We start from the raw sequence: 21,757 nt of genomic DNA on the forward strand, positions 1-21,757 counted from the left end.
TATATATGTTCATATACACATATATTTGAAATTCTATATGAATGTATATACATGTATGCATAGGTATGTACATATAGTTATGCACACACATACATATGCATATGCATATACATATACATATAACATGAATATAATCACCTTAAAATTTACAAAACATGGGGCAGCTAGGTGGCATAGTGGATAAAGCACCGGCCCTGGATTCAGGAGGACCTGAGTTCAAATCTGGCCTCAGACACTTAACAATTACTAGCTGTGTGACCCTGGGTAAGTCATTTAACCTCAATTAACTCACCAAAAAAAAAATCACAAAACACTTTCAATATAGGCATTTGGTTAGATAGTAAATGTATCATTGTCCCCATTTTACAGGTTGAAAAATTTGAATATGTGTGTGTATATATATGTGTGTATATTATATATATATATATGTATACATACACATATATGTGTGTATGTATATGTATAAATCAGTCTTTATGATGACTATAATCAAAGATTAATTGTCATTGCATGTTTTCTATTCATCTGTGAAATACAAACATCTAAAAATGCCATTTCTCTAATTCTAAACAGCAAACCTTTGAAACCATTTTGTTTAGGGGCATAGATAACATATTTCCATAGTCAGAGCTATATATTCTAAGCATTTTTATTATCCATAACCAAAAAAGTACATGTATAAAGTCATAATTTTCTATGCATTCTTTTTCTGTGTCTCATATATGTTATTATGATGTTCTGGTATATTTCAATATTGCCTTAAAAGTTGGTTTTGTTGGGGCAGCTAGGTGGCACAGTGTATAAAACACTGACCCTGGATTCAGGAGGACCTGAGTTCAAATCCAACCTCAGACAGTTGACATTTACTAACTGTGTGACCCTGGGCAAGTCACTTAATCTTCATTGCCCTGCAAAAAAAAAAAAAGTAGGCTTTCTGCATTTGCCAGAGATAAGTGACAATATGACTAAGTTAAGCCTTTAGATCAGCTTTTAAAAGCCACTTAGAAAACTATACAGTATACTTGTAAATTTTTTTTTTAATTATACAATAATTAGCTCTTCTTAACCTCCCCCTGATAGTAGCCATTCTACTGAAAATTGAAGTCATTTCTGTCAGTAGTCACTTTAAATCCAATGTCTGAAAAGGTCAGTTTCCTTTAACATCTCTCAATGCTATGAAGCTCAAAATTATAAATACATACTTACATACATACATACATATACAATATACACACACATAAATTATATGTATATATACATCTATATATCTCTATCTATCATCTATCTATTTATCTATATTCCTTGTATGTTTAGCTATTAATTATGTATATTTTATCAAGGGCCCTTTTTGTTTATCTACTTCATTGAGGTTACTATGACTTATGTAAATTCAAATTGACACTTTATCTTATGAATTATGCTCCCTCTCATAAGATCATATTTTAAGGGATGGGAGGGAAATTATAGCCCCTCTACTCTAATATTTTAATTTTACAGATGAGGAAAATGAGCCACAGAGAGTTTAAGTCAATGGTCAATGGTCTAAGGTTCTAAGGGTCAGAGCTAGGATTGAAGGTCCTCTTTACCTTGTATCAATAAAATCTTTTCCCTTTCCTTCATTATGAACAATTTTGAGTTCCCTGTATTATGTACAATGTACCCTGTTTATTCTGAAGGGGCAGTGTAGTTCTCATTTTGTGGGGGACACCAGGACTAATTATTTCTCTATGCCACTCTCCTTCATTAGTGTTGGAAGAAGTCATGGGACCCCATTATCTGATAGTCCATTTATTTTCCATACTTCCCATAGAATTTAAAGTCCTGAAGAGTGGAAATTGACTCACTTTGTATTTATATCCACAGGACATTGAAGAGGGATTAGAATACAGGAGGAATTAAATAATTTTCTCCTAAGAGACAATGTGATCTACTGGATAGATAATTATATCTGGAATCAAGAAGACATGGGGTGTTACTGATATTGAATAGCATTGAGACTGATGGTGATGTCTTTGTTTACTCAATTGTACAATAAGAAATTTAGATTCTTTAAGGTTAAGGTCCCTTCCCACTCTTAGTGCCTGTTCTTATGATTTTCAGTTCCAGGGCAAATATATGCTTCATTCATTTAAGGACACTTTGTTCCCTAATGTTTCACCTAATTATCTTTATTCATTATTATTTTTTATCCTAGACCTCTGATTATATTAGGGTGGGGAACTCCTGATACGGACATTTCCTTCACTGTTTCAAATTGATAACTTTCTTAACATTTAAATGATTGAATTAATCAATGGGCACTCAATAATAATTTTCTATGTTCCAGAAACTGTTTTAAGTGTTGTGGATTCCAAGAAAGTGAAAGACACAAAAAACATCTTTACCTCTCACGTACTTACTCATAATCATAGAGAATTGTCTAAGGGGCATCAAGAGGGCTTAAGTGCCCAGGATTCCATAGCTAGTATGTGTTAGAGGAAGATTTTGTACCTATATCATTCCAACACCAAATCCAGCCTGCTAGGTGTTATCACATATTATCATAATAAAGAAGTCAAACACAATAGGGCAATGTGCTTTTCTCCTTTCCTCTTTCCATCCTTCCCACCTACCACCCTTATCTCTTTCTAATCTCTCCAAATTTTACTACTGGAAAAAAAAAAAACTGAGGCAAGGAGGCTTATTGATATCCATGTAGGTATATCAGATGTGCAATTTGCATCTAAGTCGTGATTCTAGAGACAATATACTACACTTTGAACAGTTCACTTTTCATCTATTTGCATTTTATGGCAGTAACCCTTTATTTCTCAATATAGTTCTTAGTGCTACTGTCTTCATAGGGAACGATAGTAATGGAACATATTTAAAACCATTTATGATGATATAATTTTAATCACATGTGTATATGACCACACAAAAAGACACATACGCACACACAGAGGCAAAATGAAAATGGAAGAGACATGGGGGCAGAGCCAAGATGACAGAGAAAAGGCTGTGACTCTCCCCACTCCCAACAAACCCTTACATGCATTCCAAAAAAGATTGCCATAAGACAACTCCTGGAACAGCATACCCCACATAAGAACAGAGTGACACTATTTTCCAGTCAAAAACAGCTTAATTAGGCAACTGGGATCACCTGCTATTCATGGTGAGAGAAGAGCACAGCATGCAGAGCATGACCAGCCTTAGGCTCACAGCAACTCCAGAACCTCAGAATCTTCAGCTGCTTCTTCTGAAGATTGGCTCATGGACTAGTGAGGAGATCCAGTGGTTGGGGAGAATAGGTGCGGTTTCTGCTGGAACTGGGGTGGGTTGCCCATGTTTTGAACCAACAAAGCAAACTCAAGCAGCAACCACCCAGTGGGGGAGGGGCACAGGCATAATAAGCTTCTGACCATAGAGAATCAGATTTCAATCAGACATCTGCTTCCAGGTCAAAGAGAAAGTGGCTGTGGTTACTTATAGACCAGACAGGCTGACAACAAGCCTCATCACCCCCTGGGCCATGCTGCAGCATAGGACAGTCCATTCTGGAAGCAGTGCTACACATGAAGAAGGAGTTAAAAGCAAAGAAATAGACAGTCAAAATGAATAGGCAGAGAAAACAGCAGACTATCAAAAGTTTCTTTTTGGACAAGTTAGACCAGAATACACCCCCAGAAGAAGATAATAACAAAGTCAAAGCTCCAATATCCAAAGCTTCCAAGAAAAATATGAATTGGTTTCAGGCTGTGGAAGCCCTCCAAAGGGAGTTTGAAGAAAAAGTAGGAGAGATAAAAGGAAGATTTAGAGAGGTGGAGGAAAGAATGGAAAGGGAAATGAGAGCAATGCAGTAGAGTCATGAGGAAAAAAGTCAACAGCTTGAAAAGCCAAATGGGAAAGGAGATACAAAATTTATCTGAAGAAAATAATTACCTAAGAATTAGGATTGAAAAAATGGAAGCTAGTTACTTTATGAGAAACAAAGACTCAGTAAAAACAAATCCAAATAACTTGAGGGCAATATGAAATATCTCCTTGGAAAAACAATTGAACTGGAAAACAGATCCAGGAGAGATAATTTGAAAGTCATTGGACTATCTGAAAACCATGATCAAAATAGGAGTTTAGACATCATCTTCCAAGAGACTATCAGGGAAAATTGCCCTGATATTATAGAAGCAGAAGGTAAAATATAAATTGAAAAAATCCACCAATCACCTCCAGAAAGAGATCCCAAAATGAAAACTCCCAGGAATATTATAGCAAAATTCCAGAGATCCCAGGTTAAGGAGAAACTATTGTAAGCAGCAAGAAAAAACAAATTCAAATACTGTGGAGCCACAGTCAGGATAACACAAGATCTAGCAGCTTCTACATTAAAGGACTGGAGAGCATGGAATATGACATTCCACAGGGCAAAGGAACTGGGACTACAATGAAAAATCACCTACCAAGCAAAAATGTGTATCATATTTCAAAGGAAAAAAATGGGACTTCAGTGAAAAAGAGGACTTTCAGGCATTTGTGATGAAAAGACCAAAACTGAAAAATTTTGACCTTCAAATAACAGACCTTAGAGAAGCATAAAAAGGTAAACAGGAAAAAGAAATCATGAAGGACTTTAAAAGGTTAAACTGTTTAAATTCTTACATGGGAAGATAATAATTCTAACTCATAAGAACTTTTTTAGTATTAGGGAAGCTGAAAGGAATTTACTTAGAGGGTACAGGTGTGAATTGAATATGAGGGAATGATATCTATGAAGCATTTATTTATTTGTTTTTATCATTGTTTTTTGTGGGACAGGCAGGGTGGGGTGGCTTATGTCTGGAGCTGGATTTGGGCTCACAGCCTCCGGGGCCCAGGGCTGGTGCTTTGTCCACTATGTCACCTAGCTGAACCATGATGACATCTTTAAAATAAAGTTAAGGCATAAGATAAATGCACTGGAAGAAAGGGAAGGGAGAGGTGGAAGGAGGTAAATTAGTTCACATAAAATAAACAGGAAAAAGCTTATGGAGTGGAAGGTGAGATGGGGAAGGAATGTGGGAGTGAGTGACCCTACTTTCATCAGAATTAGCTCAAAGAGGGAATAGCATAGATACTCAGGTATAGTAATATATTTGACCTGAGGGAAAGTGGGAGGGGAAGGGGATAAGGCGGGGAGAGGTGAGGAAGGAAGGGCAGATTGGGGGACGGAGCAGTAAAAAGAAAACCACTTTTGAGGAGGGATAGGGTGAAAGAAGATAGAAAATAGATTAAATATCAAGGGGAGGGAATAGGATGGCAGGTAATACAGTTAGCAATAGTAACTGTGAAAAAATTGTCAGCAGGATGCTATTACAAGGAATTACAAAAAATGCAAACCATGAACAGAAGAATAACTCATGGTATTTGAATACAGATTGAAGTATAATTTTATTTGTTAGTTCCTCTTTCTAAAGTTATTTTGTCTATTTTCTTTCACAACTTGACTAAAGTGAAGATGTTTTGCATAACTGTACATATATGACTTCTATTGAATTGCTTGATTTCTTAGGGAGGGTTGAGGTGGGAGGGAGGAAGAAAATTTAGAACACAAAGTTTTAAAAAATCAGTGTGAAAAAAATTTGTTTTTTTTTCTTTTCTTGATGTAAATTGGGGAAAATTCTAAATAAAAAAAATCCATCCAAAAAAACAAAAAGAAAATGGAAGAGACATGACAGGCTGTGTTGATCACTAAAATACACATAGCTAAAATATCACAGTATATAAAATAAATCAGACTTCACAGTTTTCATTTCACTTCTTAATCTGAACACTATTTTATAATAGTATACTTCATAATGAGGCAGCACCCTTAGGGCTTGGCTCTGCCCTCAGATATGCAGATACATATCACCAGAAAATAGAATAATTGCTTTCATTTAAGACATTGCAAAAGCTTCTAAATCAAATTGATTTGCACAGTCGTATATTACAATGTTCTCCAAATTGAAATATCTCACTCCTGGCAACATAAGAAATACATTAGGGGATTAGGTTGGTGCAGTGAGAAAGAAATCAGAATGGAAGGGCAGGTAATTTGTAGCCCTGATTGTGCTTTCAACAAGTGATGTGATCTTGGGAGGGTCATTTCTTCACCTAATAAATATCGGAATTGTCTGAGAAGATCACAGACCCCGTGCAGCTATGCCATTTTTGTTTTGTTTTCTTTTTGGTTTTCTGTGAACTAGAATGTTACTACAGGTTCACTATAAAATATTTAATTTAGAACTGATAGCTGAAATGTATGTATTACCTTTAAGGTTTTCAAAGCCCCTTACAGACATCTTTTCTTTGATCCTCAAAACAACTCAGTAAAGTAAATGGTATAGGTATTATTATAGTCAGTTATGAAGGGCAGTGAAGTGGTACAATGGATAGAGTGCTAGGCCTGTAGTCAGGAAGACTACTAAATCTGGCCTCATATACTAGCTGTGTGACCACGGGCTAGTCATTTAACCCTGTTTGCCTCTATTTCTTTATCTGTAAAATGAAGTGAAGGGAAAAAAAATCCAACCACTCAAGTATCTCTCCCAAGAAAATCTCAAATGGGGTTACAAAAAGACACTACTGAAAAATTACTGAAAAAAAAAACATTGTGATACTCATTTTACAATTGAGCATTGAGGCTGAGAAAGATTGAATGACTTGCTAGGTTCACATAACTAGTAAGTATCACAGTCAGGATGATAACTCAGATATTCCTGTCTCTATGTTCAGTATTTTAAATAGAATACAATACTACCTTTATTTAGAAACTTATTCTAACAAATCTAATGGAAACATCTAATTCCATGACAAGATAAATTCTAGACATTCAGATTTCATTTGAAACAAGCATAAGCAAAACATAAAAAATTTAATGGACATTCTAATTGAATTAATTTGAATTCAGAAGAATTTAGTAAGTATCTGTAATGTGTAAGATTTTTTTTATCATTGATGTTAAATGCTTGAAGAATGGAAAAATCTCTGCCATCATTATTCTTAGAGCATAGTGGGGAGAGGAAGGATGAGAAACATAAATTAAATGTATAACATCAATGAGAATAAGATAAGAAATCATACAGACTAAGAGATTTAGGGATATAAAAAAATCACTGTCCATTAGGGATATTGGGGAAGGTTTCACAATTATCTTGCATTATCTCTTTACTTGTAGATCCCTTGATGTCAGAGTGTGTTCTTCCTCTTTCTCTTTGTTCCATACCTGCAGGCTACACAGAATAAGAGTTCAACATAGTAAACTTTTGTTAAATTGTATTAAGCTGGATCCTAAGCCTTCAAAGAAGAGAAAAATTTAAGTATATTATATAGCCTGAAGCTATGTGTTCTAATTTTTCTGCTTCTGGGACTTTAGGCAAGGCATTGCATCTCTCTGGCCTAGGGTTTCTCTTATGTCAAATCAGCAGATTGGTTCAGCCATCACAGTGTTTGAGTTCCTTTCTAGATCATAATGTCTGATTTTCTGCTGTTTCTTTCCAAATCTAAGTTATAGGAATAATGTAAGAAGTAGGGACACTGTTCCAAGAATAATATGTTTCTGCATTCATGAAAGCAGCCAAGGGAGGGACATTCATGAGCAAAAGACAATGAATGCTATTATCCAGTTTATCTATGATGTAGAATTTAAGAAAGATAACAAATAAAAACAATAATAGCAATGATACCAGTAATAATAAAACTAGTTAATATTTATATAACTTATGTGTCAAGCACTATTCTAAGAGTTCTAGCAACATCTTTTTTTATCCTTACAACAACATTCAGAGTTAGGTGCTATTTTATAAACATTTTAAAGCTGAGCAAACTTGGGAAAACAAAATAAGTGATTTGTTCAGGCTTACACAGTATAGTGTATTTGTCTGAGACTGGATTTGAATTCAGGCCTTCCTGACACAAAGCTCAGCTGCCTATAGAAAGCTCAAGTTTGGGTATAGCCAAATTATGAAAGGTCTTATATGCCATGATTAGAAACCTGATATTTTATGCCTTAATAAGGGGAATCACTGACATTTTTTGGAATGGAAGAATGGGACAATGTGACTTGTATATTAAAAAGACAACTTTGTCAATGGTATGAAGGACTGGCTTGAGAGAGAAGACATTTGAAGCAGAAAAGACTCATAAGTCTAATGAAATATTTTATAATAAAAAGAAATCTAAGTAGAAATTTGTGGTTTCCAAATATTTTTTCTCACAAAGTAGCCTATCACATAAGTCATTATAAATATAGTTACCCCATTTTACATAGGAGGAAACAGAGGTATAGAGAAAATAATTAGTTACAAGATATGAAACTAGCAAAGATGTCAGAGAGAAGCCAGGAAATTACCTGAGTTCTCCCATGTTTCCCTCAAAAACAACATTAAATCATGACTCTAAATGTGTTCTAGAACTACAGAGCCTACAAAAAGACAGACAAACACAATCCTCCTAATTGAGATTATTTAGAAGACTCCAGGAAAGGTATGTTTCACTTTGGCAAAAGGGGAAGGTGGCTCAGCACAGCTGGACACATCAGTAAGCTCAACTCAGCTGCATCTTGACTCAATGAGCAGCTCAAATAATCAGGCAGCTCAACACACCTGAGAGTGGTGCAGCTGAAAGTGTTGCAGCTGAGACTGGTGCAGCAGAGAGGGTAAGAAGCTTGGAACAGTGATTCCAGTGCCACTGGAGCAGAATTAAACATTATAAGATTAAAAATAGGCTACAATGTGAGTAAGAAACAAACAAACAAAAAAAACCTTACCATTGACAGCTTCTATGGGGAAATGGAAGACAAAAACACAAACTCAGATGAGTTTGTCAAAATGCCTACAAGTGAAGACTCAAGTGGAAAGATGATCTTGTCTAAAGATCAAAAAGCCTTCTTTGAAGAGGTCAAAAAGGCTTTTAAAAAACAAATTAGAGAAGTAGAAGAAAAAATGGAAAAAGGAATGGGAAGAATGAGAGTTATGTTGGAAAAAGAAACAAAAAATTGACTGAAGAAAACAATTCCTTAAAAAATACACTTGGCCAAATAGGAGAAAATAATTGGCCAAATGGGAGAAAAAATTGGTCAAATGGAAAAGGAGGTGTAAAACCTTACTGAGGAAAATAATGCCCTAAAAATTAAAATTGGGCAGATGGAAGCTAAAGACTCCATGAGAAACCAAGAATCTGTCAAGCAGAATCAAAAGACTGAAAAAATAGAAGAAAATGTGAAATACCTCATTGGAAAAAACAACTTACCTGGAAAATAGATGCAGGAGAGATAATCTAAGAAATATTGGACTACCTGAAAGCCATGATCAAGAAAAGAGGCTAGATACCATATTCCAGGAAATTATCAAGGAGAATTACCCTGATTTTGTAGAGTCAGAGGATAAAATCACCATTGAAAGAATCCATTGGTCACCTCCTGAAAGAGACCCTAAAAAGAAAACTCCAAGCAATATTGTAGCCAAATTCCAGAATTACCAGTTGAAGGAGAAAATATTCTAAGCAGCCAGAAAGAAACAATTTAAATACCATGAAGCCACAGTCAGTATTGCACAGGACCTGGCAGTTTCAACATTAAAGGATCACAAGGCTTGGAATATGATATTCTGGAAGGCAAAGGAGATAGGATTACAATCAAGAATCAACTACACAGCAAAAGTGAACATTCTCTTTCAGGGAAAAAGATGGACATTCAGTGAAATAGGGGACTTCCAAGGTTTCCTGAAAAAAAAAAATACCAAAACAGAATAGAAAATGTGATCTCCAAATATAAGACTCAAGAGAAGTATACAGATGGAAACAAGCAATGGGGGAAGGTTGTTCAATGAGGTTAAACTGTTTACATGCCTATGAAGGAGGATAATACTTTTACCTCTTCAGATCTATATCTCTATTAAGGTATTGTTATTAAATTGACTTTGATGTAATGATATAAAGTTACTTGACAGGCTGATTAAAGGGAGACTAGGGGGAGGAGAGAAAGGGGGAGTTGGAATGGAATTAATTGTTTCATATAAAGAGGCACAAAAATAACCCATTACAATAGAGGGAAAGAAGGGAGGGGTAAGCATTGTTTCAACCTTACTGTCATCAGATTTGTTTCAGGGAGGGAATAGCATATACTCCCACTTTTATAAAGAAATTTGGTTTACTCTTTTAGGAAGCAAAGGGGAAAGGGGAAAAGGGTGGCATAGATAGAAGGGAGGGAAGAAGCAGGGGAAAAGGGGGAAAGAAAAGGAATGGTGGCTGATAAAAGACAGGTCAGATTGATGGAGGGAGTGGTGAGAAGCAAAACTCTGGTCAGGAGGAATAGGTTGAAAGAAGTGAAAAAAAGAGTATAAACAAAGAAGAAAAGAGGATGGACAGAAATAGTAATCATAACTGTGAATGTGAATGGAATGAACTCTCCCATAAAATTGAAGCAAATAGCAGAGTGGATTAAAAATCAGAAATATCTTTGGAAAAAAAGACCTAATAGTGGAATTGCTTGGTCAAAGGGTAAACACAGCTTTATAGCACTTTAGGCATAATTCCCAATTGCTCTCCAGAATGGCTGGATCAATTCACAGCTCCTCCCACAATGCATTAGTGTTCCAATTTTTCCACAGCTTCTCCAAATTTATTATTTTCCTTTTTTGTCATATTAGCCAATCTGATAGATATCAGGTGGTACCTTAGACTTGTTTTAATTTGCATTTTTCTAATTTATAATGATTTAGGGCATTTTTTCATATAGCAATAGATAGCTTTTATTTCTTCATAAGAAAAATATCTTTTAATATCATTTTACCATTTCTCAATTGGGGAATGACTTGCATTCTTATAAATTTTATTTAGTTCCCAATATATTTTAGAAATGAGGTCTTTATCAGAAGTACTGGCTATAAAAAATTGTTTTCCACCTTTAATCAAATGTAGAAAGGCAGAATTAGTAAATGCATCCTTCTCAAATCATCATTTAATAAACAATACCTGCAATAAAGAGCCATGGAAAGGTAAACTGAAAATTAATTGGAAAATAAATATTTTCATTCTAAAGAATGAGTGTGTCAAACAACAAATCAGAGAAACAATCAATAACTTCATCGAAGAGAATGACAATAATGAGGAAACATACCAACACTTATGGGATGCAGCCAAAGCAGTGCTAAGGGGAAATTTTATATCTCTAAATGCTTACACCAATTAAAAGGAGAAAGAGGAGATCAATGATTTGGGCATGCAACTAAAAAAGCTAGACAAAGTCCCCAATTAAATACTAAATTAGAATTCCTGAAAATCAAAGGAGAAATTAATTAAATTGAAAGAAAGAAAACTATCAAATTAATCAATAAAACTGAGATATGGTTTTATGAAAACAAACAAACAATAAAACAGATAATTAATCCTTTGGTTAATTTGAATTAAAAAAATAGAAAACCAAATAAACAGTATCAGAAATGAAAGGGGGTGAATTTCCCACCAATGAAATAGAAATTAAATAAATATTTGGGAGCTATTTTGCCCAACTGTATGCCAATAAATTTGACAATCTAAATGAAATGGATGAATATTTATGAAAATACAAATTGCTGAGATTAACTGAAGTGGAAGTAAAATTCTTAAATAAGACCATCTTACAAAAATAAATTGATCAAGTGATCAATGAACTCTCTAAGGAAAAACCTCCAGGGTCAGATGGGTTTACAAGTGTATTCTACCAAATATTTTAAGAAACAATAAATTTCAATACTATACAAATTATTTGGAAAAAAATATGTGAAGGAGTTCTACCAAATTCATTTTATGACACAAATATGGTGTTGATACCTAAACCAGACAGAGCCAAAAGAGAGAAAGAAAATTACAGACCAATTTCTCTAATGAATATCAATGCAAAAATATTAAATAAGATATTAGCAAGGACATTACAGCAAGTGATTACCAAGATAATATGCTATGACCTGGTGGGATTTATACCAGGAATACAGGGCTGGTTCAACATCAGGAAAATTATCAACATAATCAACCACATCAATAACAAAACTGCCCAAAATCATATGATTAGTGCAATAGATGCAGTGAAAACATTTGACAAAATACTGCACCTATTTTTTTTTTTTGCAGGATGGGGGGAGCAATGAGGGTTAAGTGATTTTCCCAGTGTCACACAGCTAGTAAGTGTCAAGTGTCTGAGGCTGGATTTTAACTTAGGTATTCCTGAATCCAGGCCCAGTGCTTTATCCACTTCATCACCGAACTGCCTTGCACACATTGATGTAAAAAAACACAAATTAACATTATGTTTTAATTGTGTTTATTATTTATTTTAACATTTCCAAATTATATCTTTTGATTTTGTTTTGTTTTAGTTTTTGTGGGGCAATGAGGGTTAAGTGAATTGGCCAGGGTCACACAGCTAGTAAGTTCCAAGTGTTTGTGACTGGATTTGAACTCAGGTCCTCCCAAATCCAGGGTTGGTGCTCTATCCACTGTGCCACCTAGCCACCCCAATATAGTTTTTTGTTCTAGTCTTTTTGTGTTTTTTTTATTTTGTTTTGTTTTGGTTTTTGGTTGGGCAATGTGGGTTAAGTGACTTGCCCAAGGTCACACAACTAGTAAGTGTCAACTGTCTGAGGCCAGATTTGAACTCAAGTCCTCCTGACTCCAGGGCCAGTGCTCTATCCACTGTGCCACCTAACTGCCTTACAGCACCCATTCTTATTAAAAACACTAGAGAGCATAGGAATAGGTGGAGCCTTCCTTAAAATAATAAGCCTTATCTACCTAAAACCATCAGCAAATATTATATGTAATGGGGATAAATTAGAGGCATCCCCAATAAGAAAAGGGATGAAACAGGGATCTCCATTACAACCTCTATTATTTAATATTGTACTAGAAATGTTATCTTTACAATAAGAAAAGAAAAAGGAATTAAAGGGATTAGGATAGACAAGGAGGAAACAAAACCTTTCATCCTTGCAGATGATATGATGGTATACTTAGAGAATCCTAAAGGATCAACTGAAAAACTACTTGAAAAGTACCTGCAACTTTAGTTAAGTTGCAGGATATAAAATAAACCCACATAAATCATCAGCATTTCTAGACGTGACCAACAAAGCTCAGCAGCAAGAGATAGAAAGAGAAATATCATTTAAAGTAACTGTAGTGTATAATTTACATTGAATTGCTTATTTTCATTGGGAGGGTTGAGGCAGGAGTGAGGAGGAAAATTTAGAACACAGAATTAGCTCAACGACCTTAATTTCATCAGCGTGGGCTCAAGGAAGTAAAAACATGCACACCCAATTGGGAGTAGTAATCTGTCTAACCTTGTACAAAAGTAGGAGGGGATGATGATAAGGAGGGAAATGTGAAAGAAGGGAGGACAGAACAGGGGAGGGGCATTAAGAAACAAAACACTTTTAAGGACGAATAGGGTAAAAGAAGAAAGAAAATACAGTAAATATCATGGGAAGGGAATAGGATAGAGGGAAATAGTTATGATGATTGTTTATAATGGCACAATCTATGGCACCTACTTTGCTGGGTTATTGTGAAGAAAATTCTTTGTCAAATTTAAGGGACTATTTAAAGGTTATGATGAATGGGATTCTATCAGAAAAACATATAAACTGAAGCAGAGTGAAATGTATTGAATACAACAATAATGTAAAATGGTGTGCCGGGCAGGAGATGGATATTTTCAGCAATACAATGATCTAATATAACTCTGAAGGACTTATGAAAATTGCAGCCCATCTACAGAGAAAGAACTGGTGGTATCTGAAAAGAGATTGAAGCATAATTTTTTTTGATAGTTCCTTAATCTGAAGTTTTGTTTTTGTCTGTTTTCTGTCATCACTTGGCTGATGTGGAAATGTTTTCCATGACTACTCATTATAACTTATATTGAATTTTTTTGGGGTGAAGGTGGGAAGGGAGGGAGAAAGAGAAGTTGGAACATAAAGTTTTAAAAAATTGATGTCAAGATTTGTTTTCACAAATAATTTGGAAAATAAAGTTCTAAACAGGAAAAAAGTAACTGTAGACAATATAAAATACTTGGAAGTCTGCCTCTCAGGACAAACACAGGCACTCTATGAACACAATTACAATAAACTTTTCACACAAATGAAATGAGAACTATATAATTGGAAAAATATCAATTGATCATGGATAGGCTGAGCTAATACAATAACAATGACAATTTTACCTAAATTAATTTAGTTATTTGGTGCCATGCCAAACAGACTACCTTAAAATTATTTTATAGAGTTAGAAAAATAATAACAAAATTCATCAAAAAGAACAAAATTCAAGAATATCAAGGGAATAAATGAAAAAAATGCACAGGAAGGTGGGCTAGCCATACCAAATTTGAAGCTATACTATTAAGCAGCAGTCATCAAAACTATTTGGTACTGGAAAAGAAATAGATTGGTGGATCAATGGATTGGGTTAGGCACAGGAGACACAGTAGTAAATGACTATAGTAATCCACTGTTTAACAAACCCAAAGACTTCAGCTTCTGGGATAAGAACTCAGTATTTGACAGAAACTGCTGGGAAAACTGGACGATAGTATGGTTGAAACTAGACATAGACCAACATCTTACACTGTATACCAAAATAAGTTCAAAATGGCTACAACATTTAGACATAAAAGGCAATACCATACATAAATTAGGAGTAGTTTACATCTCAGATCTATGGAGAAGAAAGCAATTTATGTCCAAACAAGACATAGAGAATATTATGAAATGCAAGAGGAATGATTTTGATTACATTAAATTAAGTGCCTTTTTACAAACAGAAGCAATGCAGCCAAAATTAGAAGGGAGGCAAAAATCTGGGAAACAATTTTTACAGCCAGTATTTCTGATAAAGGCCTCATTTCTAAAATATATAGGGAACTAAATCAAATTTATAAGAATGGAAGTCATTGCCAAAAAGAGAAATGGTCAAATGATATGAAGAAGCAGTTTTCAGATGAAGAAAACAAAGCTATCTATTGTCATATGAATATATGCTCTAAATCACTATTGATTAGAGAAATGCTAATTAAGACAACTCTGAGTTACTACCTCGCACCTATCAGATTGGCTAATATGAGAAAAACAAAGAAAACAATAAATGTTGGAGAGGCTGTGGGAAAATTGGAACACTAAAGCATTATTTGTGGAGCTGTGAACTGATCCAACCATTCTGGAGAGTAATTTTGAACTATGCCCAAAGGGCTTTGGGACTGTTCATACCCTTCACCCCTGTAATACCACTACTAGGTCTGTATCCCAAAGAGATCATAGAAGAGGGAAAAAGATCCACATGTCCAAAAATATTTATGGCAACTGTTTTTGTGGTAGCAAAGAGTTGGAAATCAAGGAAATGCCCATCAATTGGGGAATGGCTAAACAAGTTGTGGTATATGATTATAATGGAATATTATTATGCTGTAAGAAACTATGAGCAGGCAGATTTCAGAGAAACTTGGAAGGACATACATAAACTGATAATGAGTGAGATTTGCAGAAACAGGAGAACATTGTTCACAGTATCAACAACATTGTGTGTTGATCAACTGTGATGGACTCGACTCTTCTCAGCAGTAGTACAATGACCCAAATCAATTTCAATGAACTTATGATAGAAAATGTTCTCAACATCAAGAAAAAGTAACTGTGAATTATGAATGCAGATTGAAACATACTGTTTCTATTTTGGGGACTTTTTTTTCTTTTTTGAGGTATTCCCCTCATGCTCTAATTCTTCTTTCACAATATGACTAATGAAGAAATATGTTTAATGTGATTGTATATATGTAATCTATATCAGATTTATTTCTGTTTTGGGGAGGATGGATGAAAGGGAGTGTGGGAGAAAAATTTGGAACTAAAATCCTATGAAAACAAATGTTGAAAACTATCCTTACATATAACTGGAAAATAATAAATTACTTTTATATAAAAATATATGCAGCTAGCTCATAAGTAGCAGAGAGAATATTTAATCACAGGTCTTCTGATTCCAATCCTTCTTTTTTTCCAGTTACTTTGTTAGAAGTATAAGAGTTGGAAATACTACCTATAGACATAATAAGAAAGGAACAAGTGCAAAAGAATTTGGGAATATGGGATGCATCGGATTTGAAAACTCTTTGGATGATGGAGATTAATGACATGAAATAGTCAAGCATCATAGGATAACAGATTTAGAGGGGGAAGGTACCTTAGAAATCATTGAGTCCAACCTCCACATTTCATAATATAAAAAACTGAGGCTCAATGAGATTAAGTAATTTCTCCAAATACACATAATTTCTTTGGTGAAATTCAACCCCAAGTATTCCAGTCTTTGAATCCAGGTCTCTAACCACCAAATTTCTCATGCAGTTTCAAGACCTGGGGAATGGCGCATTAAAATATACAATTATAGTAGCAAAAAGTTACTACCATGATTACTGATATTACCATTATTTAATCCTGACAAAATATTAACAATAGTTTTACTTATTTCATAGTTTGAATTTTGATTAAGTGTGGAACTACATGTAGCTTATAGCTGATCAGAGGAAATTTATGTCAATCATTTTGCATCTTCTATGACAGTGTCATCAGTGACAGTGAGTAGCTTTGACAAAGCAGGGATGATTTCATACCTCAGCTCTGTAACAAGTCTTTGGTGCTATAGGTATGTTCGCAATTTTAAGGAGAATACAAATTGCAAATAAAATGAGGTATTAAGATAATTGTCATTTTAGCTGAGAATCTTCCAATGTTGCTCCAAATCCATATCGTTGATTAAATTTTTTTTATCATGCATGCAGATGAATTCATTTCTTGGAGATGGAGTCTTCAATATAGATGTGATTGATATTATTCAGCAGTACCTCCCTATGCTGATGATGCTTGGCAGTAGAAGACAAATGATGTTTTCTGATGTAATTGTACCTTAGGTCAAATTCATATTTAAACTCTAATTTCCCCTACTGTCCCAAACAGTATAGTAAGAATCTTCTAAGTTTTAAGACCCTGGAGCAGTTTTACAATAGTACAGAGAAATGAAACAAATGATAATTTACAGGTATAACACTTTTTACTGTCATTTTAAAAATGGTAAGTCATAAAGGAAGCAAATATCACTACTACTTTGGTAGTTTTGATCAATAGGGCAATCAGTGATAGGAGGGATTAATTATATTTTTTGTAATTGGTTAATTATATAAGGGTTATCCTCTTAATTTGTGATTGATTTTGTAAGCAAATCAGCTTGCGTCTATTAGCCACAAAAGAAATTAATTATGTAGTGATCCTGTTTTCACCATTACTAAATTTCCTATGAAGAGTTAAAAGTTTTTATTGGGTTATTATTTTTTTAAGTAAGAAAATTCTGCTCTTCAAATGAGTTGCTGTCCTATCAACAATTGCTTCTTATGGAGTGCTGAGAGAGAGAGAGAAAGACAAAGAGTGAGAGCGAGAGAGAGAGAGAGAGAGAGAGAGAGAGAGAGAGAGAGAGAGAGAGAGAGAAGAGTGACACATTGAAAAAAAAAACACCTCAGGTAGTTGAAAATTATGGACACATGATAGGCTGATGTTACTCCTTTATCTTTGTATTTTAAGAAACATAGTTTATTGCTCATTTTTCTTTTTGACACTTTCAAAATATGGTGCTTTCAGAGCCCTAAAATAAATGCAACTTTTTAACCTCTTGTTTGAAGTTAACCACTCCATTTGGAAATGGAGTTACCACTCCATTTCATTTTTGCCAAACCAAATCCCAATTAATAAAATTTCTCCGTTGTTGAAAAATAATTTTAATATCATGGATTTACTTTGCCCTTTTCCAAGTTTAATCCAAATTCCGCTGTTTTTATTTATCTTAAATTGGCCTTTATCTGATTAATTCAATATTTTAATTATTAAATGTGTTTTGTTAAGAGTGGGGGCTTAATAAGCATTTTTTGAATAAAATATAAGTTAGTTATTGAAAACCGATTCTTCATGACCTTCCTTTATTAAATGTCTTTTTTCCCAACTCTATTTGATTATGATTTACTTCAATTCATTTTTTGTATCTTCTTTCTCAATTTTAAATTATTCCTCTTGTCATTTTTTTCTTCTGCTGATGATACTTCTATAAAATATATTTATATTTATTCAGTCAATATGCCCCAGAGTTTTTATTTTCTTGCCTTTCTAGGACTTTTTTATTTTTCTGCCAATTACCTTCGTTTTAAACATAACTTATGTTTTTTTAAATAAAATATATTTTATCGATCTCACACACCCACCATTGAGAAGTAAATGAGATAACAAATTTTCTTAGGCATCAAGCAGAGCTCCTGAATTGTTAATGTCCAATATTACTTACCTATGTAGTTACATAGCTATCACCTGCCTACCTATTGTCTCATTCTACCCCTCTGTGATTTGGCTCATCACTTCTCTGTGAGAATGTGGATAACATGCTTCATCCTGAGTCCTCAGGAATCAATTGTTCACTGAGTTAATCAGTTTTACTAATATGTTTAAAGCTTTTACTTTTTAATATGTTATTAATATATAAATTGTTTTCCTGATCTTTCTCACTTAACTTTGCACCATTATACACATATCTTCCCAGGTTTCTTTGAAACTAGCATTTTCATTACCTATAAAAACACAGAAATATCTCATTATTAGCAATATTTAGCAATTATTAGCAAATATTATAGCAATATTTGTCCATCCATTTCTCCAAATAATGAAAACTTTCTTATTTTCTTTGCTATAATGTCCCTTTTCCTGTTTCTTGTATTTTTTTAGGATATAGACCTGGTAGTAGGATTTTTGGATTAAAGTGTACGCAGAATTTAGTAACTTTCCCGTTATAGTTTTAAATTGCTTTCCAGGGACAGCTAGGTGGTGCAGTGGATAAGGCACTCGCCCTGGAGTCAGGAGTACCTGAGTTCAAATCTGGCCTCAGATATTTAACACTTACTACCTGTGTTACCCTGGGCAAGTGACATAACCCCAATTGCCTCACTAAAAAAATAAAAATAAAAATAAATAAATAAAATTGCTTTCCAGAATAGCTAGTCCAATTGTTTCCACCAACAGCATATTAAGAAGCTAGTTTTCTCCATTCCCTTCAATATTTCTCCAATGTGTGGTCACTTTTCTGATTATCCATCTACTATGTTTATTTAAGACTTATATAAAGAAATTTCAACTAAAAACTTTTTTTCTCAGGGCTATGACGGTTAAGTGACTTGGCCACACAGCTAATAAGTGTTAAGTGTCTGAGGCTGGATTTGAACTGAGGTCCTCCTGAATCCAGGGACTGTGCTTTACCCACTGTACCACCTAGCTACCACCACACTTTCAGTAAGGAAAGAATTTTTGAACAAGTGCTGCAACATAATCTCTGCTTGGGTATTTACTTGCTACTCATAAAACATTTTCTTCATCTTGATACACATTTTATTCTCCATGCCATTTATTCCATATCATTTCTTCATTTAATTTGCAGAGAGTTTCCTACCCCTGACTCAGAGCAAACTTTTTTCATTTTACATGGAGAAGATGAGCACCGTGTCATCTGATTTTCTTCAACATTCCTGTTAACATGTTCAATATGTAAACCACATCTCTTTCTTTCTTCCTGTCTAACATGAAAAGGAATTTCTCTTTCTCACAAAGATGAACAATTTTACTTATTCGCTTTATTCTATTACCTCCTACCTTCTCCAAGATGCCACTCTTTCAATCCCTCTCATTACACCATATGGTATCAATTTATATCATTTGTTTTGTTTTTTAGCTATGTACCATTACCTTATGAATAGGATTCTGATATTAAATATTTTCTGGTCATCATTACAACTTCATAATTTTACAATAGGATATAAACGTCATAAACCAATCCAGGACACTTTTTATCAATTGGATTATTTCTGATTCATTCTGAAATCATGTCAACGTTGGTGACCAGGCAAATATGTCTTACTTTTATGCCACTTATTATGTATCATGTAGCCAATGTTCCTTCCATGTCATCTGAATTTCATGAATGCTCATCGCTGGACTGAACAAATTAGATATTCTATATACTATTACAACTTTTCTTGTAGGTCCAAGGCAGCACTTAGAAACATAATATAATCACTTAATTTCCATGAAATGCAAATACTTGAGACATTCCCAAAGAAGCATCATTCTATTTTTCTAGTTATTTTGGAACCAAACATGATTTTCACCTCTTTGTGATTCTAAGGTAACTTTGTTCACTGTATAGTATCATCTGTTTATTTATGGAAATGAAAAAGTTCACTCCAAGATATCTAAAAATAGTTTTGTGGAAAGTAAATTTTCTGGTTGAACTTTTTGGTGAGTGTTGTTGATTCAGTAACCATTTGTGAAAAAAAGTAATGTGAGTTCTACATCTAATATCTCCTCAAAGTTTACATACACCAGACGTGTCTCAGTCTTATGAAATGTACTCAATATTGTATTTTCTAATGAATTAAAATCCACTATGTAGTCCACACATGCATAATATAAATGCACAGAATATTTTTATTTTTCTTTGTCTTTGAAATATATGTATACATGCATACATATATACACAAACATATGCATGTATACATATATAGAGAGAGACAGAGACAGAGACAGAGAGACAGAGAGAGACAGGAGCTTAGAGGGACAGAGACAGAGAGACAGAGAGACAGAGACACACAGAGAGGGAGGAAATTGATGGTTAAAATATTGGCAAGAAGACATTCCTATTTTGTGGCTGGGATAAAATGGTTGCAACAGAATGTATTATGAAATTTAAAAGTAGGTAGAGATTGACTACATATGATCTTCAAGGAGAGAATAATTGATATGAGTACGATTTTCTGTTTTAATAAAAACCTCTTTCTGCTTTCTTTGAGTTCCATATGGTAACAATTGGAATGATGCCACCTGCTGGAGACTTACTGTAGAAAAGCTCTGCCATGAGGAGAAGGCCTCTGAGGGCAAGCTATGTGGTCAAGGTCCTTGGCGTCAGGAAGTGACGTTTGCTCGTGGGTACTGTCTATCAAGGCTACCAGGCAATCAACTTGAGGAGCCTCCCATTTCAGGGATGGGAACATGAAGGAGGAAGCTGAGGCTGGTGGGACTGTGCTTCCTCTTTGCCTGTGAGACATCAGCATGGTAGCAGGGAACTTCAGAAGTGGGAGATTAGGAAGGATAGGATTGCCAGCTTATAAGAAATCTCTTCTCAATCTTTCTCTTTCTTTTACTATATTTCAATAAACCCTTTAAAATGCTAAACTTGTTTATCAGTGATTTTAGTCAGTTTCCCCCCAAAACTGGGGGGGACACAATATCTTCTCATATTCATTTCAAATGCTATCTTCTAAATTTTTTCCAGTCTTTACAATACCTAATCCTGATTTTCTATTGCCTTTTGGGATGGATTCCCAGTAAGGCTGTTATAGTTTCAATTGACCACTTTTTCTATAATTAAGAGTGTATAATTATAGGATTCTGGCTTCTGTGTTGATATCTTTTGGGGATACTTTGCACTAGTCATACTCTACACCTAAAATATAATTTCTCTTCAAATCAGCCACAGAGAATCACACTGTCCCTTCAGGATGTAGCTTAAGAATCACTTTCTTTTTTTTTTTTTTTTTGTCTTTTGGGTTTTTTTTGGTGGGGCAATGAGTATTAAGTGACTTGTCCAGAGTTACACAGCTAGTAAGTGTCAAGTGTCTGAGGCCAGATTTGAACTCAGGTCCTCC

Source organism: Dromiciops gliroides, chromosome 3 (genome assembly GCF_019393635.1).
Source record: "Dromiciops gliroides isolate mDroGli1 chromosome 3, mDroGli1.pri, whole genome shotgun sequence".
NCBI lineage: Eukaryota > Metazoa > Chordata > Mammalia > Microbiotheria > Microbiotheriidae > Dromiciops > Dromiciops gliroides.